This window comes from Perna viridis, chromosome 11 (genome assembly GCF_037379345.1).
Source record: "Perna viridis isolate PV_CMFRI_1.1 ecotype Kerala chromosome 11, ASM3737934v1, whole genome shotgun sequence".
Classification (NCBI taxonomy): domain Eukaryota; kingdom Metazoa; phylum Mollusca; class Bivalvia; order Mytilida; family Mytilidae; genus Perna; species Perna viridis.
The window spans coordinates 27,430,709-27,457,498 of NC_142455.1; the positions used below are offsets into that span (position 1 = coordinate 27,430,709).

General features: G+C 32.1%; 1 protein-coding gene across 15 annotated transcripts in view; it reads right to left on the reverse strand.

The window, feature by feature from the left end:
- Nucleotides 1-26,790, reverse strand: part of LOC148603565 (zinc finger CCCH domain-containing protein 10-like) — a 132,385-nt gene that overhangs the window by 60,092 nt on the left and 45,503 nt on the right. For 7 of the 15 annotated variants that reach the window (XR_015916426.1, XM_088552033.1, XM_088552026.1 and 4 more), the window contains 2 exons: nucleotides 13,660-13,708; nucleotides 11,858-11,920 (listed from right to left, as the gene is read on the reverse strand). The gene's annotated coding sequence lies outside the window, so the exon portion shown is untranslated. Of the gene's footprint in view, nucleotides 1-11,857; nucleotides 11,921-13,659; nucleotides 13,709-20,882; nucleotides 20,945-26,790 lie in introns of all 15 variants that reach the window. The other 8 variants (XM_088552038.1, XM_088552034.1, XM_088552037.1 and 5 more) reach the window with 3 other exon arrangements.

Below are 26,790 nucleotides of genomic sequence, written 5' to 3' on the forward strand. Positions count from 1 at the left end.
TGACCCATTCTTTTTTTTATCATTTCATGTTCATTTTATCATCCATTTCATGTTCATTGTCTGAATACAGCTGAAATATTGCTGCTCGGACGTTAAACCCCAACAAACAAACTGAATATTTTTGGTCATTTTTTGCATTTCCCCCTAAAAGTTAGGAAATTGACAAATTTCCCCCATTTACTGAGTTCTGTTGTACCTACATATAATTTAATGTGAATATATTTGAGACTTGACAGAAAATGCCATATAACTATGAATACAATTGAATATATAATATGTTTTATGCTAGCTCAGATAAAATGACAGTCAATTGTCAACATTTTTTGTCAGCACAGAATTTCATTACAACAGAGTGAGAAATTTCCTATTATCAAAATATTAAGTTTAAATAAATGAACTTCATTTCAACCTATTTAGAGTAGACTAAGTAAAAGTAAATGGATTCTAAATAAATACAGTACAACCTACCCAAAGAGGAAAAATCTAAATAAAGTACATTTCCACTTCCATCTATCTTGATATGTACGTGTCAAATTTCACATTTGTGACAAATTTAATTCATCATACCATTATATGAAAAAAAAACTAATTGACAAAGAGTTATAAATGACTACAATCATTCAAGTTTACAACAATGCTTTTATTACAAGACAAAAATTGGAGCTATAATTCTAATTAACTTTGTTTAGAAGTTGGCTCTACATGTATACACATATTTCATCTATACCATACCTGTTAACCTTAGGAACAGTTAATGTGGGAGAATCTCCCCTAATAACATATCCTCATGTGGGAAATCTCCCCTAATAACACTGTCTCATGTGGGAAATCTCCCCTAATGACGATGTCTCATGTGGGAATCTCCCCTAACATTGTCTCATGTGGGAAATCTCCTCTAATGACACTATCTCATGTGGGAGAATCTCCCCTAATAAAACTGTCTCATGTGGGAAATCTCCCCTAATGACATTGTCTTATGTGGAAAAATCTCCCTTTATGACACTGTCTCATACGGAAGAATCTCCCTTTATGACATTTTCTCATGTGGAAGAACCTCCCCTAATAACACTGTCTCATGTGGGAAATCTCCCCTAATGACACTGTTTCATGTGGGAGAATATCCCCTAACGACACTGTCTAATGTGGGAGAACCTATCCTATTGACACGGTCTCATGTGGGAGAACCTTCCTTAATGACACGGTCTCATGTGGGAGAACCTTCCTTAATGACACTGTCTCATGTGGGAGAACCTTCCTTAATGACACTGTCTCATGTGGAAGAACCTTCCTTAATGACATTTCCTCCTGCGGGAGATTGTTGTCATTTAACAGAATATCCTGTCTAAAACAAAACCCTGCACTGACTGGATAATTTTCAAGACAAATAAATGACTGAAATAGATTCATTTTACTTATTGGTTTAATTGGAGAAACAATCAAGACTTTTAACATTTTTTTAGCAAAAATGGCCATAAAAAGTTTAGGAATGTCACAAAAACTAAAGTATTTAGGGCAATAGGAAACAAACATATTTTTTTTGCCTCACTATAAAATCATATACCTGTGTTAATTGTCCAAAATAATTACCCCCCAACTCCCAGTTTCACAGTAAATCTTTCCAAAACAGGTTCAATTAATACCTGTTTAGGCACCAGGGAGTAATGGGAATTGACACTGGGGTTTAATATTCAATCACCAACAATGTTAATAGAATAATTGCTTGTTTTTGCATTCAAAAACAAAAAAAAACATATGTCTACCCACGTCCCAAAGGTGCATAAATACCACAAAATTCAGTGAATCCTAAATTCCCAGAATTAAGCATAACTGAATATCCTGTCCTAACTATATATGAAGTTTCATGAAATTATGTGCAGTATTTTCTGAGGAGTTGCACTGACAAAAGTATGATGGATAAACAGACAGGGTAAAAAAATGCCAAAGTGGGTGAGACATAATAAGACCTACTAATTGTTCCATTCAGACACTGCATGCAGTGAACTAGAATGTCCCTTTCAATAATACTTTCAAAATCATGAAGGCAGAAATCTGATTGGCTGATCAGAAATGTAATCTGAAAAGAAAGTGGAATTGAGTACTGTTATATCCTACCTGCAGTAATTGCCAATAAGTTCAACAGTTACAGACAGAAGGTCTACTTATCATTAGATTGAATCAGCAATTGTCAATCATGCAGGAAATAAAGGTTAATCCCAAATGATGGGTCACATTTAATGCCATCCTGAAATCATTTGTGATGATGAATTCTATTTCATTTTTTTTTAAAATCTTTTCTGAACCCAGTGTACAAGTGCAGAAACAACAAATGTGCCTATATAGTAGACTTATGAATCTACATTTTTTTGTAAATACTTAGATGTAAAACTACTTTTATTATTGAAATTGTCAAAATATTATTAATTATGACAGATTTTTTCTTATTTTATAAATCATTTCAGTACAACAATCAAATAAAAAGTTACTAATTCATAAAGAGCTTTTGTTAATTTTGATGCTCAATCACAATTCTGATGAAATAAATCATGAATCTTTTCAAATATTAAATTTTAAAATAGACACATATTACAGTACATGGAAGAGTCCAAGATATACTTTTCCAAATATAAATCTTGCTGCCAAATCTCTCATTTGGGATAAACTTTTAAAATATGCATCACAAAATCTCTGGAAAAAATAACATTTGGTTGTTTCATTTATATAATTTGGTACATTTTGTTTTATTAGCACCAATAAAGAACATGCAATTTTGTTTTAAAAATCCAGTCATTTTCAAATTGTTCCCTTCTTCAAGGGACACAACTCTAAAATAACAACATTACAAACTATAAACTAGATAACATATTATGTTATTTATTTTTTTCTATGAAGAGATAAAACACTCAAAAAAAAGCAGAGAAAAAGAACTCTTAAGGTCAGCAATGAACAATGAACCACTGATCATGATATATTCAGTGTTCATATCTAAGTTCATAGAAATCAGGTCAAACTGTTTGTTACAGCAAAATTATGAAAACTTTAAGAATGATTCTGCCTAAGAATTCACTCATAGTTTCTTTATTCCCAAAAATGCCTACATTTTTTTTATATCAAAATGGAGATCAGACAGAAGCTATTGAGACATGGAACCAACTACACATTTCAATGAGGGAAACCATCAAGTCTTCATAATGCAGCAGTAAAGACATACATCAAACTAATGAGAAAATTGTAGAATAAATCCTGATCAAAATCACAACAAAGGGAATAAAAAAATCAATTACATTGAGACCAAGGAACTCAATATCTGACAGATCAAAATCAAAACAGACAAAAAAAAAAACATTCTATCAAGATCTCATCCTTGTAAAAATAAACAGACAGAAAGATATAGATCACCTTCATCATCTTCATGTTTATACTTTACCAATTTATGTGTTCATGTTCATCAGCATTTCATTAAAAGATGTTTTCTGTGTTTTTACATCATCAGGTACATGACTTGATGCACTGTTGATGTTTGTAGGATCCTGTCACAAAAACAAATTCTATAGGAAGACACGATTTGATTTTAAGTGTGTTAAGGGCCATGATCATTGTTTTGACCTAAATTTTGTTTTCAGAAAAAAAATACTATGTTTGATTCCTGCAACCCATGTACTCTAAACATTTATGGTCATTTTGGCTCAAAAGCTGTAGATTGTTTACCCATTAACTCAATGCAAAATGTTATTGAAAAATATGATTTCCCTACATACCTACGCTATTGTTATCTTACCAGCGGCAGGAATTAAGACTATTAATTTCTTAGCCTAAATACTTTTTTTCATCTTAACTTTCTGTTTCCACATTGTAATTTAACCATACAGTGAATCAGCCTTCTCAAACCTGTTCTTATACCACAAGTCCTGGCTTTGTTCTTGAAAACATTTCAGAGGAAAAATAGATTGCCCATGACTTGTACCTAGATTTTGACCTATCTGACAAGTGTATATTCTTGGCAGGAGGATGGCTTTCTCTGGGTGTGACCCAACATTTTGGAAGTAAGGTAAGTTAGCAGATATAATATTCTTCAGATAATGGTATACAGTTGCATTCAATGTTTGATGGCAATATTTTGGTAGAGTCTAGGATTAAGTCATATTTTCCACCGATATTTTCATGACTTTGATTTCTGTATTGAACTAATTTTTCTCTCAATTTTTTATTAAGGGTTCCATTCGGTCACTGCCTCTCTCAATTTTACTTCTTTTACAGATGAACTGTCTGATCAACTAATCAGGTTTTAGCTTCCATATTTTTCAAACCATTATTAAAAGGTAAAAACCAGAAGATTCTAAAAAGGTCATCTAAAACAGAAAATAGAATGGAGTGTTGTTAAATTCTACATACAGTGACTAAAGGGAACAGTTAGCAGGTCTTCTATTAATTTAATTTAGATCAAGTTTTAACTAAATTATAGGTAATTATTTTTAAGTTGTTTCACCAAATTTTAGTAGGGCAGGATATTGTAGTTTCAATTCCTGCGAGTCATTCACCAGACCTTAAAATTAGTAGTTACTGCTTGTTGGAAAAGCAGAGTGGCATATTTTAGACAGTAATAACTTGTTGGTTCGACTCAGAATAATGTGTCTAATGACAATGTCTACCTGCTGGCTGTTGCTTAAAAGTACTACTCCGTTAGTCAGTACAAAGAAGGGCTGTATGATTGATCAACCTTTTTCTTGTCCTAAAATACACGAAACATCCCATAGGGCAAAACAAATTTACAATCATTCAATCAAACTAATGTTATTACAAAAGAAGAATATCTTGTGCTTATAAATGTTATAGTTTCTAAACATTTACAGTTTATTCCATTTGTGAGTCAACTTTTCGTTAAAAATATTCTAAACCTTAGATACAATACAAATCTCATAGAAAAAAACCAATTCCATTTGCACATTTAAATCCCAATTGAAATAAAGTCTGCAGAAACATTAAAATGTTTGCCACTTTTTAAATAGAAATCACCCCTAAAGATAATAATTTCTACAAACTTGATGCATTTTAACAAATTAACAGAGAATTGCACAGATTTTAAATGGAGTCAATTCCATTGTGGTTTCATGTTAACTATTAATCCTTAGAAAATGTGTTTTTTAGTTAAAGCTTATTGATCAGAGATGTGTTTATGAAAGTACTAAAATCCATCAATGCCACATGGGCAATATATTTTCATCTTTGCCTGTATTTAAAGTTTCTTTTCCCTAATTGAAACAAGGTTTGAATGATAAAATGCAAGAAATGTGTGTTAGATTTGACTCTACAATAAATTTTTCCATTTTCTTCTCTAAAAATGCCCCCCCCCTCTCCAAAAAAATAAAAAATAAAAAAAAATTAAGATCTGTAAACTAACAATAAAAGGTTGATTTATATAGTTAGGGCAGAGTTAAATATTATAAGAGGTATAAACTCTTGTGCTGATTCATTGGGAAAATAGTGAACCTGGAGCATGATCCTTAAACAGAAAAAAAAGTTTGGATAGAAATGTGATTTTTCAAAAATTTCACCTCCAAAAAATGTCCTTGCTTAGCATTTCTTTGTATTTATATCTCCTTACCTGAAATCCTGGATCCATTCTGAGTTGCTCATTTGCTTTTGTTACTTTGTATGTATGATTTTAGTTACTTTATGTTCTTTGTTGTGTATGTCTGTTTTCCATGTCTGGTCTTTGTCCCTGGATTGCATTCTTTTGATTACAGCTATAACCTTGGTTTCGTTGATTTCTCTTTCAGGGAAGTAGTCTCACTATCGTATTAATTTTCCCATAGACTTCTATAGCGAAGTGTGTATTTTTAGGATTTAAAAAAAAATATGTAAACTGATTCAATAAAACTTTCATGAAAACTGATTTATTCAACGGGTCATAGTTTTCCTTTCCTCGTTTGTCTACCCTGGACTTGACTTTTTATGAGCAAATCAGAGGGTGTTTCTAGAAAAGCAGATGATGCTTACCCTACAAGTGCACCTGGTCCATGCTCCCAGTTTTTAGTGGAGTTCAAGTTTCTCATTTACTTTTGTTACTTTGTATTATTTTGGTTTGTTTATGTTCTTTGTTGTGTGTGTCTGTTTTCCATGTCTGGTCTTTGTCCCTGGATTACATTTGTTTCATTTCTGCTAGAATCTTGGTTCCCTTGATTACTCTTTCACTTATGTATCATTTCTAAGGACATGTAAAAAATAATTTCCTGCAAAGAAAATAGGGTGAGTCCATGAAGATCGGACAGAAAAGGTGTCTTGAACTATAAATAGCCATTTCCTCTACTTTCACTTTCCTTTTGCACTAATCAAACCAACCTTTTTAGTAGAACATTTTTATCTTATTATGTTAGATTTTCTTTTTAAAAAGTTTGTCATCATATAGTGTGATGTTTGCTCTATTTAATAAGTCATTGTTCATATCTTTAGACAAAACATTAGTTTGTAGAAGGGCAAAAAAAAAATGCATTATATTTTTATAGCATCCATGTTTTGACATACACCCGCTCAGGGATATGCAATGTGATACTGGTACCAAGTACAGCTGCCTATTGAAACTTAAGTCTTGGTATTATCTGTATTTATGTCCCCTTACCTGAAATCATGGATCCATCCCTCATGGAAGTACAGCTGCCTATTGAAACTTTAGTCTCGTTATTATCTGTATTTATGTCCCCTTACCTGAAATGCTGAATCCATCCCTCCTGGAAGTACAGCTGCCCATTGAAACTTTAGTCTTGGTATTATCTGTATTTATGTCCCCTTACCTGAAATCCTGGATCCATCCCTCATGGAAGTACAGCTGCCTATTGCAATTTTAGTCTTGGTATTATATGTATCAAGAAAATCTCATTCACTGTTTTTAAAAAAACCAATTTCATCTCACTTTGTAAACTAGAATGAACATCCACATTTTATACCAATATTTCCTACCAAATTTGGGAGACGTCTAACAAAACAGTTTCAGAGATGTTACCACAAAAGACCAGGACACCAGACATTGACATATATTAAACAGACAGACAAGCAGATGTAAACCATTATGCTCCTCTCCTTTGGACCAAGGACATTAAGTCTCACCCTTTCTAAAAATCAGACAGAAGGTGATTCATGCATGTCAAAATTCAATTTTATTTCTTGTTCAGAAATAGTTACTGATCACATAATCAGTCTTCGCTTTTCATTTGGTTGTTGCGCTTTTTAGATAAAATTTGTATAGATTGTACATGAAATTGACACTTTGCAAGAGTTATTGTTCTTGATTTGGTTAATTTTAGTGGGAGATTAATGTATGTTTTTTCTCAAAAGTGCAGATCTGAATAAGGAAATAATTACTGTAATGTAAAAATATAGCATATGTAGACTAAAAAACCACTGTTTGTTTGGTGGGTTTTTTCCATACCATGAATTACTTCACAATTGGCACTGTCTGAACTTTATATGGACTGACACTTAAGTATTTCAAGACCATGCACCAAATGCTAAAAAGGACAATACAATTTTACCTTCTTAATATACCAGACACTAGGGCAAAAGATTTTTATGGAACAGACAGACAGGCAGAGGTAAGCCATTATGCCCCTCTCCTTCGGACCATGAAATAATTGAAGATCATATATCTAATGCTAAAACAAGTGATAGAATTCATACCTGAACTACATACAACATCTCTTCAATGATAAAGCTTCAATAAATACCAGACTCCAGGAGTTCTATTATTAATGTAAATTGGAACTGATGTTCTAATTACAGGAGAATCAACAGTAAATACAAGAAAACAGCAGTGTAAATATTTACACACAATAAAGAGAATTTCTACAAATTAACAAATAAATGAATTGGATAGTCTCACATTACTACAATGTTCAGCGGTAGCAGAAAACTTTTACTGTAAAGAGGACTGTAAAAATCTATTTCTGTAAAACACTAATTTGTCTGGGATTTTAAGTAGGGGTTAGAAATCGATTTAAAATGGAAACTTTTTAGTCTTTCTGTATTCGTTTTTTTGCTTTTAAAGTTTCCTAAACATTAAAAATATCACTTGGCCATTAGAAAGGTGCAAAAATTGCCCAGAAATTGAAAGTGGTATTCTTTTTTTTTGTATTTCTTTGCATTTAAAGGTTTCTAAGTATTAAAATATCACTTTAAAAATTATAAGAGTGTGTTTAAAACATATCTTTTACTTCTGCCTCTTTTGAAGGTTCTTAAAAGCTAAAACCATACTTAGATCTTATGTCTATATATATATGTGTGTTTATGCACTCAATAGGTTATAAGCCTGCAGTAATTCCTGTTTGATTTACTCAAGTTATAGTGAAAATTAATTGATACATGTATCAGTCTATGATTGGTACATCTATCAGTCAATGATTGGTACATGTGTCAGTCTATGATTGGTGTATGTATCAGTCTGACTGGTGTATGTATCTGTCTATTATTGGTACATCTGTCAGTCTGACAGGTGTATGTATCAGTCTATGATTTGTGCATGTATCAGTCTGACTGGTGTATGTATCAGTCTATGATTGGTGCATGTATCAGTCTGGCTGTTGTATGTATCAGTCTATGATTGGTGTATGTATCAGTCTATGATTGGTGCATGTATCAGTCTGACTGGTGTATTTATCAGTCTATGATTTGTGCATGTATCAGTCTATGATTGGTGCATCTATCAGTCAATGATTGGTACATGTGTCAGTACATGAATGGTGCATGTATCAGTCTGGCTGGTGTATGTATCAGTCTATGATTGGTGTATGTATCAGTCTATGATTGGTGCATGTATCAGTCTGACTGGTGTTTGTATCAGTCAATGATTGGTGTATGTATAAGTCTATGATTGGTGTATGTAGCAGTCTATGATTGGTTTATATATCAGTCTGACTGGTGTATGTATCAGTCTATGACTGGTGTATGTATCAGTCTATTATTGGTACATCTGTCAGTCTGACAGGTGTATGTATCAGTCTATGATTTGTGCATGTATCAGTCTGACTGGTGTATGTATCAGTACATGATTGGTGTATGTATCAGTCTATGATTTGTGCATGTATCAGTCTGGCTGGTGTATGTATCAGTCTATGATTGGTGTATGTATCAGTCTATGATTGGTGCATGTATCAGTCTGACTGGTGTATGTATCAGTCTATGATTTGTGCATGTATCAGTCTATGATTGGTGCATCTATCAGTCAATGATTGGTACATGTGTCAGTATATGATTGGTGCATGTATCAGTCTGGCTGGTGTATGTATCAGTCTATGATTGGTATATGTATCAGTCTATGATTGGTGCATGTATCAGTCTGACTGGTGTTTGTATCAGTCAATGATTGGTGTATGTATCAGTCTATGATTTGTGCATGTATCAGTCTACGATTGGTACATCTATCAGTCAATGATTGGTACATCTGTCAGTCTGATTGGTGTATGCATCAGTCTATGATTGGTACATCTGTCAGTCTGATTGGTGTATGCATCAGTCTATGATTGGTACATCTGTCAGTCTGATTGGTGTATGCATCAGTCTATGATGTGCTTTAGGCAACAGTTATGTTTTATTGCTAAATATGTATATTCTATTTTTTTCAACATTAATGAAATTAATTTACATATTTTTTAAAGAATGTAGCTTTGTGGTTTGCAAGACCTACAAATACCACAAATATGGGTACCTCAAACAACAACAAAACTATTACATTAATAAATTATCCACACTTCCAGTAAGTTTATCCAAACTGACATATATAACTAGAATAACAAAAACACCTATTGTATCATATGCACAAAAGGATTGTATGTAAGTTTGAAATGATCAGATCAAAGTTGTTCCTTCTTTATATATGGGAAATCAAGAAGTTATGAATGGGCACCATGAACCACTATAAATTCCTTTTAGTCAAGCAGGAGCACCATTTTAACAATGCTGAAACTTTAACAGATAAGGCAAAACACAACAACGTGTTTGATGTTCCCCTAATCAGAAAATGGGTGGTTGGGGTAGAGAAAGTTTTGTTCTATACACAGTCACCCAAAAGTTGGTATAATCACTGAAAACACTTCGGAAATGTATTTATGTTTCTTCATATAAACCAAGGGAAGAAAGAAAATTGTTTTAAAAAGCCAATAAAAATTTTTGTGTGGTGGCCTTTTTCTTGAGCTGGAATAGAAATAGCGAAAAAATGAATTTTTAATTCAGGTCTAGCGGAAACAAATATTAATTCTATGATTATGTAATAATTTTTCCCATATCACATTTTCCGCTCCTCAAAAGTAATCATTTCAAACTTTTCCTTTATGTTTGTTTAAGCTATCATTAAGATTTCTAATCTTTTGCTATAAATTTCCATCATTTAGCCAGGAGCTCCAATGGGGAATTCCACGGAAATATTCACTGTTTATTATCAATAAAGTGTGCAGCAATGTTTCAATCAATGTTTAAAATTATCCCTGACGTTACATAACAGATGATTCTGAAGACCTTGAGGCCTTTAATAAAATTTAAAGTGAGCTCAACCGCACTGCCGATACAAACCAACGTTTGATTGCCTGTGATAAAAAAACAGAAAGAAAACAAGATAGCATCGTTTTGTAATTTTGATCCAAATTAAATTGAATTTCAAATAGTATAAGTAGACCACATTCTATTGATACTCTATTTAACTGTGATACGGACGACAAAGGCAAAAATTCAAAATTGATGTGAAGCTATTTTCTTTCTTGATGGCATTTGCGGAAATTAAAGCAATTAACAGCAACACTTTTCTAAGCTCAATGAAGGGAAAAAAGGATCCATTGATTTCAAATGTATTTTTTCAAATTGTCAATAGTTTTCAGCAATAGAGTGTATTCAAACAACTCCCAATCAATTTATGCATTAGTTCCTTTAATGTGAGTTTATATAGGAAATAAAAATAATGATCTCCTTGGAGTAAGATCACAGTGGTCAAAACAGTCTTTCTTTGTTCTCTTTTTTCATGGAGGACCGAGTGTTGACTAATAGTTCATTTCCTTAATTAGTCATACCAAAATTTACAATCTTTAAATGATTGGTACAATTATTGTAATTAGTCAGCACATGCTGACTAGCAAAAATTCTTTATATCGAATAGAGCATATCCAGGGAAACAGAAATTAGCAGGCACTCTCATCTCTTTCTGACCGAACAATAAGGCAACTTTTATCAAAACAATAAAAGGACTTGTCAAAAAAGGCAGAAATGGTGAAACATCTTCAATTAGTCTTAACACCTTTTCTTCTTTGACAGCAACATAAATATTCCTTACTTTTTAATTTGTTGCATGTCCAACATTATTTTAATATGGACCAGCATGAAGGCTGAACATCTTTGATAAGTAATTACAGTAGACCACTTACCAACACTGAGACTTCACTTCTTGTATCATTGCTCTTGGTAGAAATTAGACTTCCTATTATGATATTTTTGGTTTTGAGTTATTCTTTATTTTTATTTTTGGATTTAGATCATCGTAAAATTATAAAGTTCTAGTGTTGTTGATGGATTACTCCTGGTGTACAGCATACTGGAATTCACAATATTACTACCAGCAGTAATTTTCAATTTTGTATTCAAATCAATACTTATATTTATACAAGTTTCTACAGTGATATCTTGTCAACAAAAATCTGGGATCCTCAAAAACTACTTGACAGCAGAAAACCTATGTGAATGCATGTGTCTGAACAGACCTGGTATTAACCTTAAATTGAGTATAGCCATTAAAAAGTAATCATTCAGGTGGAAGATAATAAACACTATTAGTTTCAAAACAGATTATTTAATGCATGTGTACAGGTGTGTTAAAAATAAGTTCACATACCTTCATATTGTTTAAATGACCTCTAAACAGGCATGAAGTTTATAATTTCTACCATTAGTTGACCTGCCAATCAGAAATCATCACAATTTTCAATAAGTAATAGACAGATCAATACTTTTGCTTCATTAAAACCGTAATTCCTTGAAAAATAAATTAAATCTATGACTTTTATAACAATCAGAAAGTTTCCAAGTGAACCGGTTCTTTCTAATACACAAAATGATTTCTTGATTTCTTCAGAAACTCATAGAGTTAGTCATATCTTTTCAATGAACCATCACAACAGACAACTTGTTACTTCTCCATCAAGAATATTCATATACTGTGCCAGTAATGTTCCAATGAAATAAATTGGTTATCAATCTATCTATTCAGATAAACTTCTACTGAAAATCAGAACAAACTAGACCAACATAGCAGTTTAGTAATTTCGATAAAACAAATCATGAAACTCTTCCTTCGATTATAACTCAGACAAAATAGTAATGAAAGTCAGCATTAACATGTATTCCCAGTGCTGCTGATCCAATGCTACCTAATTCCTGATCGTTTTTGTCTACTTCCATTCAGAAGTTATTTGAAAGACAACCGCCATAACATTTACACCACTGAAATTTCAACAATACTTGTCATATATTGTCCCTGAGGATTGAATCTCAACAATTCCTCCAGTAAACGGCAAATGCCGACAATCAGAAAAGATGTAGATATTCTTTACTTCATCATCAAAAATCCCTTGAGATTGTCAATAATTGTAACAATCTATAATTTGATGTGGCGTGGATGAAATCTGTGTATAACAAACAAAATTACAATGAACTATTTATTCTTGTGGAAGGATTCAACTGAATTAACTGTGAATTGGTTCTGTAAATTGTTATAATTGTTGTACAGATTAATTAACCCAACTGAATATAACCAGATTAATGGTTACCGCAAAAAGAGAGGTCAACCACCTCCATATTTAATTTTCTTATTTGAGACAGACAGTTTAAGGTTTGTGCATTAAACATTCATCAATAAACATTACACCAAGACTTTGACAAGAAATGCTTAATGAAAACACATTAACTTCTGCTTGAACTTTGAAGATGGACCCCACAAGTTGGATTATCTCCCCTTGCTATGACAAACATTTACAGCAGATGATCTTCATATGATTTTGGAAAACAGGGATAAAAATTAGCAGTGGCCCAGTAGCCCATGGCTACTAGATTTGAGCCTGGCTACCAAACATTTGGGTAAAATTCAGATGAACTTATAAATATATAGAAAATATTAAACAAAAATATGGTCTGGGCTACCAGCTTATATTTCATATTTTTTATCCCCGGAAAACATATTCTTCAATACTTTTTTTAATTTACACATAAACATATAATTCTATACTGGTCCTCAACGTAAGTTTCTACATGAACAAGTTGCAATTGTTCATGGATATGACCCGAAACCCATAGTTATGTCATATTCATCCACTTTAATAAAACAGTATATGAAAAGTAAGGGGCAGAGACAAAAGGACTGTTAAACAAATCAGGGGTTCAAATTAGTGATGAGCTCCAGGACTCTCAATTTCTGACCCCTGACTTTTCATTTACCTAGGTCCTGGACCTTCAATATGTTACATTGAATTGTATAGAGGACCTCTTGTTTTCCTCAAATGTGCCTTCCTTTCCAAATTTTTAAAAAGGTCCTGGACCTGTTAACCTCAATAGAAAATTTGAATCCCTGTGAATGGACACATTTCTAAATACCCTTGTTTCTAGGGTCATAAATCTAGTCCTTAAAGAGCTGTATCTTACCTGTAAATATTGAGATGCTCTAATGCCTTTTAAACCATATTCTCACTTCCTGCAATGAATAAAAAAAATATATTTCAAAAACATGTTCTGGAGAGGTAGACTCTAATTGGAACTATTCTGCCATTTCTGCTACACTAGAAAATAACCTCAGTTGCAGAAAGGAGAATTTATTCTTCCTAACTTTGCCAGAATTGTAGTGACATACACAATTCAAAGTAGTTCTGTCCACGAGGTAGCACTAAAAAAATTAGTAAGACATCACTATATATAAAGAACAATAACTCCTTCAAAACATTTTGGTGAAAAGCAAAGTACTAAGAAAAAAGTAATGTTAAAAATTCAGCCAGTTCAACTTCAATTTTAAAATAAGAGCAGTCAAATTCCAGACAGACTTTTCTGCCTATTGCCTCCTAGGTATTTCTTTTATGAAAGAAGAAAGGCTGTCAGTGAGGAGATTTACCGTAAGTAGACTGTTGATCTAGATGTAAATGAATCAATATTAGTGTCTTTATGGCTTAGGTTGATGAAATTTCTATGTACAAAAATTTGCTAGCCCAAATTCTGAAGTAAAAAGTTTATTGCATATTTTAATTTTTAACAGGTACACCAACCATAGGCCTGAACTAACAGGTACACCAACCATAGGACTGATTTAACAGATACACCAACCATAGGCCTGAGAATCAGTGCTGGAGTTAAATCACACAATACCTAGAGGAGGATCTGGAGAGCTGAAGTCAACTACATAGAAGCTTCAAATATTAAAGTACCACAAAATAAATAAGTTTTATTTAGTCAGTATGAAATACGTAATAATAAACTTAAGCTCTATTGAGTTTCTGACCGACATCCCAACACCTAAAGATCATACTGCTGCACTATAACATCCTTGAAAAACTTGAATTACATACTAATTTAATAAACCTGAATATGTAGTCAAATTTTTACTTAATGACTAAACAGTTTTTATTTCAAAATAAGCCTTATTTCTCTTGTGATATTTCAATAATGTATAATGTTTTTGTTATTAAGACGAAAATCAATTGTTACTCATGTTTAATTACTGTAATAACGAGAATACTTTTTGTACATCAAAGAGTTCTATTTTTTTATTCCAATGTTAATTCCTATGCATCATTAAGAAAACTATGTTATTTTACATTACTCTCACATCACTTTGAAAGAGATGGAATTCTATATTCTCTTTCTTTGACAGAGTTTAATGGAACCTGTAATAACATATATAACAATGAAATAAAAAAAAAAACATTCTAATTAAGTTGAAGTTTCTAATTTAATAAATATGTCCATTACAACTTCCCTAATGCTAGCAAGTCTTTGATACAAAACATATGTAACCAATTTTAATGCAGTTGGAAAAACCTAAAATAAAAACCAAAAAAAATCATGTAAAACAATACAAATTCAAGTAAAATAATACAAATTCATGAAAATTCATAGCTTAGTCATCCATATACATAACAGTACATAAAGAGGTGCACTGCAAGCTCTAAACAGGGAAAATCACCAAGTGGATTATGTCCTTTTCAAGCCAAATAAGAATAGTTACCTCCCTTTATGTACATCTTCCAATGCCTAACCAATTTATTCAGTTTCATCAAAATCAAATGAGCATTTAAGAATTATTGTGATTACATGCGGTGAACATTTACAACTCTTTAACTGAATTATCTCTCCTTGTATTTATCTAACAACAATTACACCGACCTATTCATAAAATATTTCATCAAAATTTGTTAAAGGGTTATGGAGGCACTGAGTTTATACTATATATGGACAAACAGACAGACAAAAGTAAAGAAACCCACAAAAATTGAACCACAATAATGTAATCAAGACTTCCAAAAACCAAACATGAGGTGTATTGTGTTTATCGTGTTAGGTACACAGTATGTTGATTTCAGAGTGAATCAAGAACAAGTCATACACCACCTATATAGAGCAACACACCAAATTTGAAATCAGTATATCTATTCAGTTTAGATAATGGCAATGATGGTAGGGACTAACAAGGTGATTCCAATATATATTTACATCCACTCAATAAGCTGGGGTTTAAAAATAGGAGATGACATAAATTTGATCAAAATTTCTTAATTACACCACCAGAAACTACAGTATTACTGCTTCGTTTAGTTATTACATCATAGTACCAGGAACTTGTAAAACATTACCACATAAAATACAATCAATTTCATCATTACTTCTCTAATGTTTCAAAAAATGCACTCCTACTTAAAAAGAAGATTCACTCAATTAATTTTTTAAATGCAAAAAAAAAATTAAATTTGTTCTGCTTTTAGATTTCTTGTTTTGCAGAATACCATCAACAGTGTATATTTCAAAGGGCAGGAAAATGAGGAAATTTATCATTTACTATCTTCTAAACAGACAAAAGTACTTAAACTAAGTAACATCAAATTAACAAGGAGGGGAAGAGAATGTAAAACCTTCACTGAACTAGATGACTGGATTATTCTAAAAAGTTGATAAAAAAAAAACCAATGCATAGATTTTTTTCTCAGAATTTCAATAAAAATGATACAAGCAATTTACCACAATCTGTTCCAAATTTCAGCCATTTCCTGTACTTACATGAAGAAATTGCTCTTGACAACCTTAGCCCAACTGTTCCAACAATTAACTTGACATGTGAAACAATTAACTGAAGAAGTCTATGCACACTAGGTAATTCATACATGTTATCTAACTTTTCTAAGGAAAAGTATTTATCCCAGCTTAAGTTTTCAGCAACTGGAACCTTTTCCAAAGATGTTTTCATACAAAAACAGAACATTTAAAAATCATTAAGTTCAGCAAGAAAAGATATTGCAGTACTGTTACACTAAATGTCGAGTAAAAAATTTGACAGAATCAAAGAGTTTATTTTTCTGTGTAATTATTCAAGTTGGACTTAATATATGTTGTTTTTCTTCCTGTTTTCTTGGCTTCACAATTTTCATCTGATATTAAGACAAATTCTAACAGAGGTATTTTTAAAACAAAAACAAATCACTAACTACACTCTCTTAATGACTAATTCACATTTGTTTATCCATTCCACCCATGCCAATTTCTGATTTTACAATATACCCATAATGTTAAAAGAAAAAAGTACTTAAATCTGAGCGACCCATCAAATTATCTTTCAGAACAGCAATTCTGAATAGCAAGAAAACAATAACCATCTGGTTTGAAGATAATTTCAGCAATTATTACTGTTTCCCGTATTATCTTATGAATAAAATATAATAAACAATGACATTCTGGATTATATCTCTATACAATGACCTTACATCTGACCTCTAAAAGTACCACAATCTTGATAATAAAGAAAAATAATTTTGCAAAGTCACTAAAAGAACATCATAAGTTTGGCAGCAGAAATCTTCTTAATGGTCTGTTTCTGTGGTATACAAAGTGAGACCGCCACACTCTGATTAATGGTCTGTTTCTGTGGTATACAAAGTGAGACCGCCACATTCTGATTAATGGTCTGTTTCTGTGGTATACAAAGTGAGACCGCCACACTCTGATTAAAGTAAGTCCTTTCAGAGTAATGTTAACTATCTAACCTGAACAGGCAGATGTTCACTAAAAATGCAGACCACTACTACATACCATAAAAAAAGAAATATTGTGTATTATCAAAAAGAAAAGTACTGAATGAGTATTCACAACAAAAGGAGAACAGATTATTCTCAAAAAGAGAAGTAACGAGTAATAATAAAAATAGAAGTACTGAGTGAGTATTCACAAAAGAGAAGTACTTAGTGAGTATTCACAAAAAGAGAAGTACTTAGTGAGTATTCACAAAAAGAAAGGTAATTTGTATTCACAAAAGTGAAGTTCTTCACAAAAAGGAATGGGCAGTACAAAGGTAAAAACAGTGCACCAACTTGACAAAAACTTTTTGATACATACATAACCTTGGCTCAAACTGGGTAAATTTCTTAGTTATGTTACAGTTCAAAATAGTGTACTAGCTTTATTGTGATGTAATAAGTTTATTATCTAGGTAGTCTACTCCCTTATATGATGTTCAAACACAGACCTTATAAGCTTTTAATTTGCATTTTCAATGATAATATGAAATAGTGTATCCCTACTAATAAATGAACACGACACTACCTAAAAATGTCCTAATTAAATAAAGGTAGTACTAGGTTATCATCATTATAAAACAGAATATCACAGTTAGTTAAACCTGACAACCCTAAATCTAAAAACACCTTGCTCTACTTTTTCATGGGTAAGTATAGGGTTGAAAGTTAGTGATCTGTCATTATTGTGATTGGTAGATCATACAGATAAAATACCTCAGTAAACTGATATCATAAGAGCCTTTGTAAGTTTTTAATACTTCTAGCTGGGTTTGAATTCAGTTTCAAAGAATGGAGATCCACATTTAGGTACTGTAAAATGTCCTGTTTGTTTAATGTTCTGATTAATAAATAAGTTACATTTATACTTGTAACATGAACAACCTTTAGATATATGTTCCAATAAACAACCAAGTCTAGTCAGTTTTATAAGATAACCCTACCACCCATTTTTGTGGATTTATTTTTTTATTAGTTTTGTGCTAATTTTGGGCAACAATGAGGAAAAGATAGCCTGGAAAACACTTCTTCCAAAAATCTCTGGATCTGCACCCGATAGAAACTTTCTACAGCACTGATATAGACTCAAGTGTGGCAAGTCTCAAAAAAAAGTTGAAGTGATGGTGTATAGGTCTATGTTATCTTATGCTAAAAGGTCAGTGGCTAAAATTTCACCATCATTAAGTAAAAATCCAGCTAAGAATCATGCAAAATGTGATTCATGGGTAAAAAGCCTACATATTTTTATTTTTGACATTTTGTTTGAATTGCCATAGTAAACAGAAATTGACATTCAGGTTTACATATAACCCGTGTTCTCAGGAGATAAAAATTATATAGAATGCACTGTAGATTTCAAAATTAAGGGAGATAACTCTGTAAATGAAACTCAAATACAATAGAATCTATTGGATTTTCAATGTCGATTATCTCCTAAGGGCAGGCAGATTTGAATGAATAATTACACATTTCATAGTATAGACCCATAAAACAACTTAATTACAAAAATAAAAATATGTAGCCTTTTTTGGTGTGTATCACATTTTTCAGATTTTGCATGATTCTTACAAAGACAGTTACTTAATTCTTTGCTAGGTTTTGATTCTTAGATCCTCCTTAATTCATGTAGTTGGAACCCAAGTTTCAAAATTTTGATCACTGCACCCTCACTACTGGAACATGATTAAAGATTTTGGACCTTTAATCATGGTATTAACTATCTCTGTAATAGCAACACCTATAGTTAAATCATTCACCAGAAATAACATTAGTGCCAAGAAAACAATGAACATCTGCATAAGAGATAAGACCAATAATTACTGCCCTTATCTTAATTAAATATAGTACAATGTATATAAACAAAAACAGATAATATACAGAACCTTTGTGAAGCAATAAACAATATCACTGTGATTGTTTACCCTAACACAGTACATGTAGCTGACCCATGAAAAAATGACATACACTGAAGAATTTCACAGAATCTCTGTCTTTATAATTCACTGTTAAAGTTAGTCTTGTACAGAATCCGGCTATACTATACGTATATAGTGGCTAATTTTCTTGGGTGATAATTTTGCAAATTTTAGCAGTCTTCCTGAAAATGCCAAAATAAATTTCACAAAATATTTAACCTGGGCTTAAGTACCTCGTGCACCACTTAGTATCCACCAAAAGTTAGCAACACCAAACTTTTTCATAGACATAAAAAATTTTTACATCCGCCAAAATAACTTTCAATATGGTTGTAGAAAGGATAAATTGTTTTATTTGCCACTCTAGCTTCACACAGTCACATGGATTTAAGAAAATCAATTATCATCCTCCACCTAGTTGCTTGGTTGGAGCTAAAATAGTCATTATTTATGTCCAATGCTCAGGCAATGGGCCCAAAATACAGACAATTGGATCTTTTGCAGATTATTCTCATTATCCTTTGTAATTAATTAACAATCAATCTGTCAATCAATGAAGTGATTGATTTTCTGCAAGAAACCACAATTAATACTATGAACAGAGAGGAACATTAACAAAACTCATAAATGTAGTTTGCTACCTACAACAAGATAGAAAGAGGGTGGTAGTTTAAGACAATAAAAAGCAGGCATAAATTCTAAAAATATCCAACTTTTCACATCCAATTAATATACTAAGCACAATTGTGGACAGGGAGGTATAATATACTATTAAAACTATCATCTTTGCCTAACTTGTAGTGGTAACCTGGCACTGATCTAAGGACTGGCGTGCCAGGCGTACCCCCCCCCCCCCACTCTATCAGTAAAAAAATTCTCCACAAGTTTCACCCCATAATATTTTTTGCCTCACTTTTCATGGCGTTTAATTCAATTATGGATTTGCCCCTGGTAACAAACCTTAAATCTCTATATAAAGAATGCATTTATCATTGTACATATTTTCTCCAGAGGTACTAAAACCTATGTCATTATTGATATACATTTCAAAGAATGAAGCATTACCTAAGAATTTCACCTTCTTGCACTTAACATCTCTAGACCACCCATTTCATACTACAGCATGGTGAGTGTGAAAATCTACCATTTCACACAAAACCCATTTTTCATTTAACTTTTTTTCTCAAGAGGCACCAAATGTCTTGTTATCTATAATATCATCTTTAATCAATGAAATATTAACAAAGTTATGTCCATAATTTCTTTGTAATTGAGACCAACGACACACTTGAAATTTTCATGCTTTCCAATTTTATATCTGTTTTACGAGGAACATGCATGCATTACTCCTGCTAATTTGGTTTTACCAAGTAACCATAAACATTCTGATCGACAAGAAAACCTGCACATGCAACAAAACTGATCTTTGATTAATTAATTAAATAAAGTTCTGAAGTAGTAACAAAGTCAATGTTTTAACACTAAAATCTTTTGACATTACACTACTTTCCTACTTTCAAGACAAAGCCATTTCATAGTACCTGCCTTTAGACTTATTTCTGTCTTTAGCCTAAAAGCAACTGGCAAAAAAAATTCATTACTTTGTGTCAGATAATAAGGAATTAATTAATATAATACACTGTTTCGAGTACAATACACAAAATTTTATTAAGTAATTAATAACTTAGGTCTTCCATGAGAGAGACTGTCAAGGCCATTCCAGTCACATGACGTCATTGGTCAAATCTAAAAAAAAAAGAACAATATTGGACAGGAAAAAATTGTTTTTTATTTGAGAATTGTACTAAGATGTGTGTAAATTTTGGCTCGGCATCCTGTACAATTCTTCATTATACATGTAGTCAATTAAAAAAAAAAATGTAAGATGAGTCGTAGGTAATGATGTCATTAACAGAAAATAACATCATGATGAATCAAGGGTGGTAACATGGTAGTTAAACTGATTAAATTTAGGCAATAGTTAAAGAGAATAATCAAAAAGAAAAGTCTGAACCAAAGGCAATATCAAGGAAACTTGACAGCAATGGTCTTCACTAGGTACAGGCATTTCATATGGAACCAATTTTATACATGTATTTAATGTGAAATCACCACTGTATTGTACATGATTAAGTACAATATTTTCTGCAGTGTACAACAAACGGTATCTTAAACTATTTTTTTTTTTGTAGGAAGTGAGCAATTTCTAATGATAAAGTCTAACTCCGACCGGCAACGTAAAAAATCCTGAAATATACGAACTTCAATTTCTGGAACTCTCAAAAACTTGAACATATTTCAATGGTCTCTAGGAATTCAAGCAACAGAGGTTTGACTGTACATTTTTCTTTAATTTTACCTCTCAATGTACTTAGGACCCATAAAATGGTATCTTTTGAGGAAATGGTACTGAAATTAAATTTAAATGCAAACATTAATTTTAGAATTTTAAATCAGATTTTTTAAGCTTTTTAGATTGTGTCCTGTTTAGCTTAATACAACACAATAAATTGATTCAATAATGCAACAAGCTAAATAATCCCTAGCACGCATCATTTCTGTAAACAAACACTGTATAAATCCATTACTAAATGGACTAACACGGATATAAAGGTCATCCAGAGTATTGACACAAAACTTTATACGTAAGTTTTCTTTACTTCAGAATAAATGAGTATTCTGAACATAGAATCAGGTGAAACAGACAAAAAATGGCATACACTGCAGTCAAATCCTGTTAATTATCAGTCACAATGGTCAATAATGAAACAGGTCTAAATGGACGGAGTTTTCACGGGCTAATCATGGAGTTTAAAACTAACTGGACTTGGTTAACAAAATAATAGAATGAGAAACCTGGTGGATCACAAACAATCTAGACAATTACAACATTGTTTGTGCAGAAAATGGTATTTGGTAAACAGATTCTGCTGACTGAATGAGAGACCAGGTGGAACAAGGTTAAAGGACCTGAATAGGATTAAACAGACAACCAGGCTTATATTTATTTATTATTCTGAAACCATAGAGTAACAGATAGGACAGGATTCGAAAGACAAAACATGGCCTGTAAAGCTTTGGTATTGGTAAACAATCACTTCCATCAGAATAATTGGTTAAATCAGGTATGCTATGACCCAAAATGCATTTGGAAAACAGCCAAACTGATAAATATGGTCTTCCTACTTCATTTTTCCATTCAGCATTTGTTTTTTACAGGAATTTATAAGTACCATTATTTTTACTTAACATGACTACAATTTCCTGTATAATTTTTGATGTTTCTTAGGCCAAATTAAAGATAAATGTCATTACTAATGCAAATTGTACTATTACCAGATACATACTCTTTTTTGTTGTATCCTAAAGTATGTTTTGTCATTTTTACATGGGTTCCTAAAGTCACAAAAATTTAGGGGTGTGATTTTCCATGTCCTGCAAAATTACTATAAATGTTAATACAAAAAAATTGTATTTTTTTCTTAACAAATTCTGTATGTTTTTATAGGTGTTATTTCAGCCTTCTCAAAAGGATTTCACTTTAGGTGCTATGAATTCAGAAGTCACTATCTTGTACAAGTTGAGTCAAAACAACTTTGTGCCAGTTTTATTGACTTGCACAATTTAGTCATCAGCAGAACAATTTGAGGTTACCAAAGGAAACAAACATTTGTTACAATAAAATACTGGTTTTTGGCATTCTAGACAAGTTAGAAGGCACAATAAAAACATTCCTCTCAAAGTTTGACAGCAAAGCAAAGAAAGACATTAATTCTATTGCTGTCATTGCATACATTCTCAACTGCTGACTGTAGATATGGTTGTGTTATATTCAACAATGGTTTGAATACATGTATCATACATGTAGTAAGCTTTTCCACTCTAATAGTTTCTGATTGAACAAAGCACTATCATACATGCCAGAATATCTCTTGCCTTGAATAATGTCCAAATAAAGCTGTTTCCCCAAAAAAGTTTCCCAATTAGTTAAAAATATGGCTCATAATTAATCCCTGATAAAATAATTTCCTAAGTGCTAGTTGAAGGTAGGTTAAAGTTTTTTGTTCAAAATTACACTGATTAGATGTGTACAATTTGTCTTCTACTTAAGGCCAACAATATCGCTGCACGCCCATACAATCGCTACTGTAACTAGTCCTGATGACCTACAGATGTTGTCGAAATAATAAGTTATTTGTTACAAATCAATGATCATAAGTGCACATCAGCATATGCATATATTTCCAATAAATATGCACATGTATTGACTATTGTGTAAAAAAAACATCAACACATTAATAGTCATATCACATGTGTATCAATAGTGTATTATTAAGCTATACAGTTTTGTACATTTTGCTGTTGGTCAGTGGCACTGGGGTGGCAGGAATTTGTTGTTGGTCAGTGGCACTGTAGTGGTAGGATTTTTTTTGTTGGTCAGTTGCACTGCACTGATAGAATTTTGTTGTTGGTCAGTGGCACTAGTGGTAGGATTTTGTTGTTGGTCAGTGGTACTGTAGTGGTAGAATTTTGTTGTTGGGCTGTGGCACTAGTGGTAGAATTATGTTGTTGGTCAATTGCATTTGTTGTAGGATTTTGTTGTTGGTCAGTGGTACTGTAGTGGTAGAATTTTGTTGTTGGGCTGTGGCACTAGTGGTAGAATTATGTTGTTGGTCAATGGCATTTGTTGTAGGATTTTGTTGTTGGTCAGTGGCACTCTAGTGGTAGGATTTTGTTGTTGCTCAGTTGTACTATAGTAGTAGGATTTGCATTACCAGTATATTTGGAGCACACAGTTGAATGAGGTGCCATACCACAAAAAGAAAGGTTGGAATTAGATTTTAAACATTAAAAATGAGGGACCTATATTTTATGGAATTTATCCATTCTTAATGCAATAATTGTTATTCAATAAGGATTATGGATATAGATTTATCCACAATAAAGTTACTAAAATAACATCTGTTTTACCAAATCAAAACAAACATTCAATAGGAATTTTGTCATTGTATGTGGGTGTTTTCTTCATGAAGACTCATTTTCACAAAATGTGAAGTTTAGTTCCAACACAACAGCAGTGCTCCAGATCCCCCATCTCGCAACAAAAGTAAAATTTCACTGAATATTATTGTGGAAAGAGTAATCGAAGTAGATTTAGATGATGTGGAGTCTATGATCTTGAATTCTATTTCATTAAGTTAGTGTGACCTTGACTTTTGACCTAAAGAGCCCAAAATTTATAGGTGTCTTCCTTATCTCAGGAGCCCTGCACAGTTCAAGTTTAGTGAAATTCCATGAAGGAGTTCGAAGTTTAAATGTAGAAACCAATTTTGGACAGACGGAAAGCCAAAATCTATAACTCCCCAGCTTTCCCAAAAGGCGGGAGACTAAAATGATAATAAATGCATCCTGCTTCTGATTTTTGGATAATAATTTGAGTAGGAGGGAATGGATTACTTTGAAATTCCCCAAGATGCCATATACTGTAAAGGATGATAGGGATTGCTTTGATAGCTTTTGACTGGAACCATTTAGGAATAAGGAGCCAAAAAAAAAAAAGACCACTTTGATATTGATTCTAGATCTGTGTCAAATGTCTTATGGTAATCAAAATTCAAGGCTGTAACAATACTTTCTCTTCGTTCAAAGGTGTAAAAGAAAATCCACATTTTTTTTTTTGGTCTAATAAATATTACAATAGATTGTACCAGAAGACATTTCCTATGAAAAGCTTTCAGAATTCAGGATCTACCAATTAATGAAACTACTAATAGTAAAATTTAATTAAAAGACTGAAGTCTTCAAAGTCGCTATTCACCAAATATTCTTTGTCGCCGATTTTGGCTTATTTTCAACATCCAAAATGGCACGAATGCGATACACTAAAAAAAACAGATGACTTCTGCTAAAATCTTGGTTCCATTGATATGATTGATATGACTCTTTTATAACCATGATGACCTGAATGTTTTCAGTTACCCTGAACCAGATTAAACAACTGGCAATGGCTATATATATAAATCAGGGTCCAAATAATACATATGACCTATAGGAGAGTTTGCCAGTCTCATTAGTGATGCCATATTCTCTAATCTGCATAATATTAAGTGTCAAACTGGCTGGCAAATAAACAACTAAATAAACAATTGTCAATTTCTTGATTAGAATCCCAATTATCAAACTTTTATAACTTTGTTATTTTATATCCAATTTTGGTTCTGTAAAATGCATCATTTAGATAAAATATTCATACTTTACATCAGGAATTCTTTTACTTGAAAAATAAATCTGTAATGAAATTATTATGTAAACCTCAATTTTCATATAAAATTATAATTTAAACCTTATACAGTCTACTTACTAAGTATTTATTTAAAAATTCCATTGTTAAAAAGAATTTGATCTGCAATTTTTTGGAACCAAAAGAATTTTTCAATTATCTTAAAAAATGAAAAAGTTATGATTATTTCAAGTCGATGACCCATGTCATTCAATGCATTTTTTGCCAACTAAAACCAAATCACAGGTAAGTGATGATGTCATGAAGAACTCTTCTATATTTAGTCAATTGTAACAAACCCTGTGTTTGAAACAGAAACTGGGTAATATTACATAAATTCAATGCTAACCAATCATTTCATCTTTTAATGTAAATTTCCCGTTCTCATACATGCAAAAAACACACACAGACACGTGTATGATATTTTTTAAAAGAAAAACATTGTAGTGATCTTTGGGTCGCTTATAATATTGACCAGAGAACTAGATTAGGAATCAGATTAATCAAGCCAGCACTCCACAGTTTAGTTTAGTTTCGCACTTTTGGCTAGGGATGAAAAATGACATAAATGGAAACCGGTGGTTGCTATAGTGATTAAATATGAAGAATATATTGTTGATAAAACATTTTCTGAAAAAAGGGGACTTTTAAAAGTATTTTGCAATGTTTTATATATTTTCAATGTTGAAGGGGCTTTTTTTCAATGACAATTTGACTTCATTGTGAAAGTGAAAGTAAGTCAATTTTTCACCATGCTAAATTTAATAAGTGGGTTACAAAGTGAAATAGCTCAAAATCTAACCGGCGATGCCCATATGAGGAAGGGGTTTTCGAAGGAAAAAGTTTGAACAGTTTCAGGGGATGAAATAAAAATTTCAGATATTTTGCGGGAAATTTGATATTTTTAAACCTGATTTTATGAACTTTTTTTGCAAATTTTCCCATATTTTTGCATGGTTTCAATAGTAACCCTATATGCTGTGGGTAATTTTTTTCCAGAAAATTTTTACTGCATCCTGAAGGCCTTGGCTTGAGCTATTTCTAGATATATAGATTTACAGATGCTTGACAATTTTTTAAAGTGATAAATGTTACAAAGCATCAGATTACAAGACCAAAATTAGGCAGTTCTACAATACTGTGGAGTGCTGGCCAACTGGCAATGAATATTCTTTTGTATATGACCTATATAGTCTAGTAACTAGCCCCTGTGACTAAATCAGAAACTAGGTAATGTTCAATGCTACCCGGTCATTTCATGTAAACTTCCCATTCTCATACAAGCAAGAAACACACGTAGAACACAAATGTA